Here is a 9,591-nt window from a genome sequence, read left to right on the forward strand (position 1 = left end):
TGAGCACTGCTGTCCGCATTGCCTCTTGCTCTCTGACTGGCCAAAGAAAATGTCTGAAAGCACAAGTGGCTTTTCCTATTTTTTTTTTCCTGCTGCTGCTGGTGGATGTGGAGGAGCAGAAAAAATGTTATTTCACTGGAAGGGCTTTGTGAAACTTTCTGGCCTAAACCACAGAGCCGGGATTTGCTAGAGCTGCTTTAAAGTTACACCTGTATAGACTGAAGCTGCTGCAACAGGGATAAAGCAGTATGAGCTCATGGTGGCCTGGAAATCCTTGTTTGCTTTTTCAGAAAGCGGCATATCTATAATGCATGTGCATTCGTATGCAGGCATTTTAGAAAGTATGGGATGCATATTTGATAGCATCTGAATCCTGCTGTTGTCCTGTTGTCCACCGTGGTCTGGTGGTTTTAGGGCTCTGGGCTGCGCTGAAAGCCCACAGTGGCCACAGGCCACTGCTGACCTGATGTAAACCCTCTGCTTCTGCAAACTGCTCTATATATAGGCTCTGATGGGCTGCCTCTGTATCGCCAGGCTTTCCGAGAGCATCGCCCGTCGTCTCGATGCTGTTGCAAAGCCAAAACTGTGTCTATTGTGAGCTCTGGCTAGCTGGACAGAAGTGAGGTTATGGTCAGATTTAGACAACTGGTGATGGGCATGCAGAACCCAGAATTAATGGTCATAGAAATGTGGCTTTCGTTATGACCTTGCCTAAGTGATTTTGGCTCCTGGACCAGCTGTAGGACAGACAACTTGTCTCTCTGCACTGCCAGCTTCAAAGGAACCAGTCACTTGTGTGTGAGTATATATAGCATGCCTTGCTTTTGGGATATAACTATTTTGGTTTAGCTGGTATTGCTATAAATGAGCTCACCGATCAGAGACCACCTGGGGTCCTGACCCTGCTCTTGCAGAGCGGATCTCCTCACTGTGCTCCTTTGAGTAGGGCTCCGAAATGCTGAGTGTTGGTCTGGGGAGCCCCCAGCCCGCTTTGAGAGAGGTGGGCATGCTGCCTCTCGCTGAGTAAGCCAGCCTGGCCCTTGTCAGTGGCTAGCAGATACAGAGCTTCAGAAATAGGCTGGGGCTCTTCTATTTTTAAAAGCCTATTTGTTTCAAGAAGAAACATCTGAAACCACGGTAAGCAGAATGAATTCAAAATACTTGGTCCATTCAGAGGTCACAACAAATTATATTCTCAAAATTGTTCACCATACATGTGCTGTTAGATGTGTAATCCTTTTTTTGCATGATGATTCTCCTAGAAAACATGGGTAAGAAGTTAATCACAGAGGCTGGCTTGGAATGGAAATGCTTTTTCTAAGCATCCTGGTATTTGCTGTTTCTCCTTTTCTGTGCCTGCAGTAATGTCATGAACTGATGCAATAAGATGAACTAGAGTTCAACTCCTGAAGCCCAAAGACCCACGGTAGCCTGAAGACCCAGGGTAGCCCGTTCATGATCATACAGGGAAGGTTTGTCACCACTGCAATGGAGCATTAAAAGATCATTTTGTCAGTTTTGAGAGGAGGAAGGGTTGTGCCTTTGTTAATGAAAAAAGATTGGGCTCCTCACTGTTACACTGATAGAGAGTTAAGAAATATTTTGAGGATTGGTGGAGTTGTAATGATGAACAGATCATTTACACTGAGGTTCAAAACCGAGCCTGCCGTGAACTACTTCAGGCTTCTAAAATGCTAGTCTTCCTGTATTAATTATTAACATTGCTAAAACACTCCAGAGATTGGCTTGGAAACATTAAACAAGCTTAATATGAATGGCTCCCAGATGATAAGCGATGGTGAACATCAGCATGTGCTAAAGACTGAGGAGGGAAAAGAACTACTGACTACAATAAACATTTTAAGTATTGTAGGATTAAATTACAAAAAGAATACAAGTGTGAATCACAAGAAAGGCTTTCCTACAGCATTGTTGAAGATTATCTTAAGTTTTACTGAATCCTTGTATGTTTGGTTGTGAAATAATCAACTATAAGAACATCTTGATTTCAAGAAGTTAGCCTCTATGTTAGCATTATGTATGGGTTGCTGTGTTACTTGTTATCTGAGGCTGTGTTGCTTGAAGTCCCTATTCTCTGGACCCTCTAGACCATAACCAGAGCACCTAGGTTCTATTATATATAGGATGGGTTATTTGACAACCTGGCAAGGTAGGTATCTAGCTGGCCAACTTGGCAACAAAACTTACTTTTGAGGTGTCCTGAAGTGAACTGCCTTCATTATAATACTGAAAAACACACCCACAGGTCAAGAAGACCCTTGCCCAGGTGAAGACCCTTCCCCTGCGCAAGCGTAGTAACAGAAGAGAATGACACAACAGATATTATAATTATATGTAAATCACTAACCAATCATTGTAACTGGGAGTGTACTACCTTGTAATTTTTGTGTATAACTGTAACGGTGATCTCAACATAGGTGTGCTTGATTTGTGGAAATTCCACCTAGCACCCGGTGCCGCAATAAAGAATGCCTGCTTTCTAAAACTCCAACTGAGTCTTAGAGAGTTCTTCATCTGCCGACTTACGGTAACAGATTTTGGCGACCCAGACGGGACACTGCTCTTGAGCCTTGACAGATCCTGGGATCGCAGAACCTCAGCCGGCACCGAGGGATTCTCGGAGAGGATTCCTTCTGATCCCCGGACCAAAGAGCCCCTGAGCAAAGAACACTGTTTTGTAAGTATTAAGGCATTCTTTCAAAACTTGAATATTTTGCAGTTGAAAAAGCCTGCCTGCCTGTAAGATTGGGGCTAAAAGGGTACCCGTTTTGCAGTTGGAAGCCTAGGTGTCTGCCTGTAAGTCATAAGCGAAAGCTATTGCTGGGTTGGACTTTGTCGGTAGCTACCTCCGAGTATTTTGCAGTTGAAAAGCCTGCCTGTAAGGCACAGCAAAAGCTACGCAGGGTTGGGGCTGAGAAGGGTACCCGTTTTGCAGTTGGAAGCCTAGGTGTCTGCCTGTAAGTCATAAGCAAAAGCTATTGCTGGGTTAGACTTTGTCGGTAATTACTTTTGAGGTTAGACTTTGTTTGGTTATATAACGGGCTAGCCCTATATATATATACACACTAATATTGATATATATATAAAATATAATACATATATAGTTATTTGGTAATTATAATTTTATAATTACCTTTGAATATTTATTGTAATGGCATCAGGATTGGTAAAACTGTTTAAGAGTAAAAGTGTTGGAAATTTAGCAACGGATGAAAAGATACCAAAAACCTCGCTGTTGGGGTTTGTTAGCACATTGGGGTGATTTACATGATGATTTGCACAAAAGCCAGATGATTGAATATTGTAACCATTGGTGGCCTTTGTATGTTTTGGAGGATCAGGAAAAATGGCCAAAGAACGGAACTTTGAGTTATAATACTATTTTGCAGTTAATGTTGTTCTGTAGAAAAGAAGGCAAATGGAATGAAGTACCATATGTAGATTTGTTCTTTTATTTGAGGCAGCGAGTGGATTGGCAGAATGAATGTAAGTTAATTAGTCGAGATACTTTGGTAATGGCTTTAACTTTGGAGAATAAGAAAACAAAGAGTTGTTCGGCTTGTGATATTGGAAAGAGGTGCATTAGGTGTAGAGTACCAAAAGAGGATGAAATGGAGTTAGAATTAGAAGTAGCACCCCCACAGGAGGGATGGAATTTCCCTCCCTCACATATAAGGGAAAGAAGTGTTGAAACAGAACCAGATAGTAGTGGAATGTGGGGGGAGATAGAGGAAGTAGAGGTTCATACTCCAGTCTCTCGAAGGACTAGACAACAAACCCAATTGCTAGCTCCTTTAAGGCAGGGAGTAGGACAGAATGGGCCGGTATATGTGAAAGTGACGTTTTCAATCACAGACTTGATGGCGTGGAAACAAGCAGCAGGGGTATATAGAGAAGATCCGGAAAGAGTAGGAAGAGTGGTAGAGACAATTATTAGAACTCAGGATCCTGATTGGAATGATTTACAAGTGATACTGGATAATTTGTTGGATAGTACTGAGAAACAGATGGTGTTAAAAGTAGCAAGAGCACAAGCAGAGGCAGCACATATGAATGAAACTCTCCCTGGAACTTTGGAGCAGAATTTCCCTTCGGGAGATCCCCAATGGGACCCAAATAATATAGGACACAGAAGAAGGCTAAATCGATATCAAAAATGGGTGCTATATGGAATAAAGCATGCAATCCCAAGAGCTTTAAATTGGTCTAAATTATATGAGGTAAAACAAGATAAGAATGAATCTCCCTCTGTATTCCTAGAAAAATTAAAGGAGACTGCTAGAAAATACACTTATTTGAAATTGGAAACAGAGACAAAACAACAATTGGCTTTGATTTTTATGGGACAATCAGCACCCGATATAAAAAGGAAACTCCAAAAGTTAGAGGGAGAGGATTCTAAAAATTTAAATAAAATGCTTGAAGTAACATGGAAAGTCTATAACAATCAAGAGAAAGAAGAAGAATAAAGAAAAGAAAAGAAAGATAAAGGTAGGGAGAGCAAATTAATAGCTCTTTTAACAGGTAATGCAGTACTAGGAAGAGGACGGGCCAGAGGAAGAGGAGGTTTTAGAAACTTTGGTAATCAGGAACCTAATGCACCTCTAAGGATAGATCAATGTGCATATTGTCGGGAAGATGGACATTGGAAAAGGAGTTGTCCTCAACTGAGGACAGGTCGGCGAGAAGCAGCAAGGATGATGACCCTAGACGACTGAAGAGGACTGGAGGGGAACCCAGCTGAGCCTCTGGTTATAATTAAACTGGGAGATGATAAAGTTGAATTTTTAGTAGATATGGGTGCAACATATTCTGTTTTGAATACTTGCAAAGGAAAATTAGGAAATAAAATGGCTAGTATAATTGGAGCGACCGGGAAGCAGGAAAATAGGCCATTCCTTCAACCCCTAGATTTGAAATTTGGAAATAAGGTAATTACACACGAATTTTTGTATGTGCCAGACTGTCCGATACCCTTGCTAGGACGAGATCTATTGTCCAAATTAAATACGCAAATAGTGTGTGAAGAAGGAGAAATTCTTTTAAAAATACCAGAATCAAAGACAGGGGAAATATTGATGGTAACTCAAAAACAGCACAACCTGTAAAAACAGAATTAAAAGAACAGGTAAAACCAGTGAGAATCAAGCAATATCTAATTAACCCAGAGGTTAGACAAAGAATCAAGAAATTGATTGATAAATTTTTAAAGTTTGGAATTTTTGAAGAATGTGAGTTAGAATATAATATCCCAGTTTTACCAGTAAGAAAACCTTCAGGTGAATATAGATTAGTTCAGGATTTAAGGGCTATAAATCAAATAGTTAAATCCTGCAGTTGTAAATACATCTATATATTTTTTAACAGCATTAAGAGAGGTTTATCAGTGGTTTACAGTGCTTGATTTAAAGGATGCTTTCTTTTGTATACCTCTGGAGAAGGAAAGACGAAAGCTGTTTGCTTTCGAGTGGGAAAATCCACAGACAGGACAAAAGACACAACTAACATGGACAAGACCGCCGCAAGGATTCAAGAATAGTCCAACGATCTTCGGTAATCAGTTGGTGAAAGATCTGGAACTGTGGAAACAAAGTGATACAGAACCTAAACCTGCACATTTGCTTCTACAATACGTGGATGACATCTTGATTGCTACAGAAGAAAGACTGACCTGCATCAAGGTAACAATAGACCTTTTAAACTTTCTTGGACTGAACGGGTACAAAGTTTCTCGGAATAAGGCTCAGATAGCAAGCCAAACTGTAATATATCTGGGCTTTGAGATTTCGAAAGGGCAACGACAGTTGGGAACAGACCGTAAGGAAGCAATTTGTAGTATTCCCGAACCTAGAAATGTTCATGAATTAAGAGCATTTCTGGGAATGGCTGGATGGTGTCATCTTTGGATAATGAATTACGGTCTGATAGCATAGCCGCTTTATGAAGCCCAAAAGGTTGTACCATTTGTGTGGGGCCCAGAACAGCAAAAAGCCTTTCTGAACTTAAAACAGGCTTTAATGACTGCACCAGCATTGGGAATTCCAGATCTAACCAAATATTTTCAGTTATTTGTTCATGAAAGGCAACAACTTGCCCTCGGGGTGCTGACTCAGAAAATGGGAAGCTGGAAAAGACCGGTTGGGTATTTCTCCAAACAACTAGACACTGTAAGTAAAGGATGGCCTACATGTCTCTAACCAGTCGCCGCTACAGTGATGTTAATACAAGAAGCCTGGAAATTAACTTTGGGAAGAACAATAACAGTATATGTACCACACATGGTAATCACTGTTCTAGAACAAAAGGGGGGTCATTGGTTATCCCCTAGCAGAATGATGAAATATCAAGTGATTTTGACAGAACAGGATGATGTCATTTTGAAAACTACTAACTTAATTAACCCCGCAGTCTTTTTGAACGCCATGCAGGAAGAAGGACAAATAGAACATGACTGTTTGGTGACCATTGAACATGTCTATTCCAGTCGAGAAGACTTAAAGGATAGTCCATTGGAGGATCCTGATTGGGAATTATACACGGACGGTAGCAGTTTTGTGGAGGACAGGATCCGATATGCAGGATATGCGGTGACTACTGAGAATTCTGTTGTAGAAGCAAATTCGTTACCCTGCACAACTTCAGCCCAAAGGGCAAAATTGATAGCCTTGATGAGGGCATTAGAGCTAAGTGAAGGGAAGAAAGTGAATATTTAGACTGATTCAAAATATGCCTTTGGCGTGGTACATGTTCATGGACTCCTGTGGAAGGAAAGGAGATTATTATCCTCTCAGGGGACGAGTATTAAATACAAAGAAGAAATCTTAAAATTAATACAAGCAGTCCAAAAACCAATTAAGGTGGCAATCATGCACTGTAAAGCACATCAATCAGGAAATACAAAAGAAATTATAGGAAACAAATTGGCAGACAGGACAGCTAGGAGAACTGCAAAAAGAGATGCCTTACAAATGGCATTGATCCCTACTAAAACCATTGCTCTACCAAGGGAGAAACCTAAATATTCAGAGGAAGACGAGAAATTAGGTAAGTTGTTAGATGCAAAAAAGAATCTGGTAGGATGGTGGGTAACATCACAAGGCCAAGTAGTACTCCCACCACTAATAATGAGAGAAATAATACAGACAAAACATAAGGAATGTCATTGGGGAGCAGAAGCATTGGTGGCACTTTTAAGGAAACAAATAGTATCAGTAAAAATGCTAAAAATGGCTAAAATGATAACTGCAAAATGTGAGATATGTTTGAAAAACAACCCAGTTGTAAAGAAAAAGGTTCAAATGGGAATATTGAAATCGGGAATGGAACCAGGAGATTATTGGCAAATCGATTTTTCAGAATTACCTTACCAAAATGGGTATCGGTACATTTTGGTAGGGGTTGATGCTTTTACAGGATGGCCAGAAGCCTTTCCCTGTCGGACCAATCAAGCAAAAGAAGCTATTAAGTGGCTATTGCAGGAAATTATCCCAAGATTTGGAGTACCTATTGGAATATCTTCAGATAGAGGTCCACATTTGATTGCAGAAGTGGTGCAGGGCATTAGTAAAATGTTGGGAATTACCTGGAACTTACGTACACCTTGGAGGCCATAATCCAGTGGTTAAGTAGAAAGAATGAATCAAACATTAAAAAGACAGATTAGTAAAATCTGTCAAGTAAAAAGTCAGGAAACTAATTTGAAATGGCCTCAGGCACCCCCATTGGCTCTTTTGCAAATTTGGATTCAACCTAAGGGTGGAACCTTAATTAGTCCGTATGAGTTGTTATACGGAAAACCGTATGAATCTCCAGAACCAAATTTGAATGTATATATAAAAGGAAAACATATATATAACTAACTATTTTCCCTAGGAAAAACTTTAACTGCGTTTTGGAGTGTAGTTGTTTGGAACAGGCCTTTGTCTTTGGAGAATCCAGTACATGATTTCCAACCAGGAGATTATGTTTACATGAAAACATGGACTTCTGAACCCCTTCAGGAATGTTGGAAAGGACCTTTTCAAGTACTGTTGACTACCTTCACTGCCATCAAGATAGCTGAATTAGAAGCGTGGATACACTACACCAGGGTGAAGAAAGCCCCACCATCGTGGAAAATTATCAATAGGGATAAGAAGACCTCAAAATTGACTCTGAAATATGTCTAATTTTGTGTATTCTTTTCAGAAATGGGAATGGATATTGGTTTGGATGGTAGTGGGAGCCAATTTTCTAGTGAAATTTGAACCAGCTGGAGAATTAGTAAAACATGGAAATTTATTAAAATTGGGATTTAATTCTACTCAAATTCCAAACCTTAATCCTGAGGAGATGAAAATCTTCAAGGAACTAGGATGGAATTTGAGTTCATGGATAAAATCACTGATTAGCACTGCATTAGTCTTGTTGATAATCTTTTAACAATTATTTTGATTTACTATTGTTTAAAAAGGCAAATAAACAGTAAGACTGCATTTAATCAAATGATCATCCAAGCAGTGGCCAGACAACAAGATGAACAAGAAACAGTTCTGAAGATTCCGACTAAAACATAATGATTCTCACTAATTTAAAAATAAATGTTAGAATGAAAGTATTGAAATGATTTTCAAAACTTTCAAAGGAGGGAAATGTTGAAGATTATCTTAAGTTTTACTGAATCCTTGTATGTTTGGTTGTGAAATAATCAACTATAAGAACATCTTGATTTCAAGAAGTTAGCCTCTATGTTAGCATTATGTATGGGTTGCTGTGTTACTTGTTATCTGAGGCTGTGTTGCTTGAAGTCCCTATTCTCTGGACCCTCTAGACCATAACCAGAGCACCTAGGTTCTATTATATATAGGATGGGTTATTTGACAACCTGGCAAGGTAGGTATCTAGCTGGCCAACTTGGCAACAAAACTTACTTTTGAGGTGTCCTGAAGTGAACTGCCTTCATTATAATACTGAAAAACACACCCACAGGTCAAGAAGACCCTTGCCCAGGTGAAGACCCTTCCCCTGCGCAAGCGTAGTAACAGAAGAGAATGACACAACAGATATTATAATTATATGTAAATCACTAACCAATCATTGTAACTGGGAGTGTACTACCTTGTAATTTTTGTGTATAACTGTAACGGTGATCTCAACATAGGTGTGCTTGATTTGTGGAAATTCCACCTAGCACCCGGTGCCGCAATAAAGAATGCCTGCTTTCTAAAACTCCAACTGAGTCTTAGAGAGTTCTTCGTCTGCCGACTTATGGTAACAGCATTGCCTGCTACCCGTCTGAAGAGACAGGTAAAATTGTTTACACCTTTGAAATTACACTTGACAGGTCACAATAAATAGCCTTGAAGCATAGGGATGTGCTGAGGTGGGAAAAATCTGCCACACAACTCCTTACTCTTGAGAGGAGCCATGCTTCGGCTAGCGACTGTTGCAGGCAGCTGCCTACCCATGCTGGTTACCTGCTAGCCATAATCCCTTGCGATTTATAGGGGATTTCTCAAAACTTGTTTAAGAGTTGCTATGAACAGCCCCTGCTAAGGGTGCTGGAGGTGGGGTGGAAAGCGATATGAAAAG

General features: G+C 40.1%; 1 long non-coding RNA gene across 1 annotated transcript; it reads left to right on the plus strand.

Moving 5' to 3' along the window:
* Nucleotides 1-574: 574 nt before the first annotated feature.
* On the plus strand, nucleotides 575-9,234 carry LOC143162161 (uncharacterized). Its single transcript, XR_012995650.1, has 3 exons — nucleotides 575-798; nucleotides 2,556-2,698; nucleotides 7,894-9,234. It is a non-coding gene; the product is annotated as an uncharacterized LOC143162161 (long non-coding RNA).
* Nucleotides 9,235-9,591: the final 357 nt, after the last annotated feature.

The sequence above is a fragment of the Aptenodytes patagonicus genome, chromosome 6, assembly GCF_965638725.1.
Source record: "Aptenodytes patagonicus chromosome 6, bAptPat1.pri.cur, whole genome shotgun sequence".
NCBI classification, from domain to species: domain Eukaryota; kingdom Metazoa; phylum Chordata; class Aves; order Sphenisciformes; family Spheniscidae; genus Aptenodytes; species Aptenodytes patagonicus.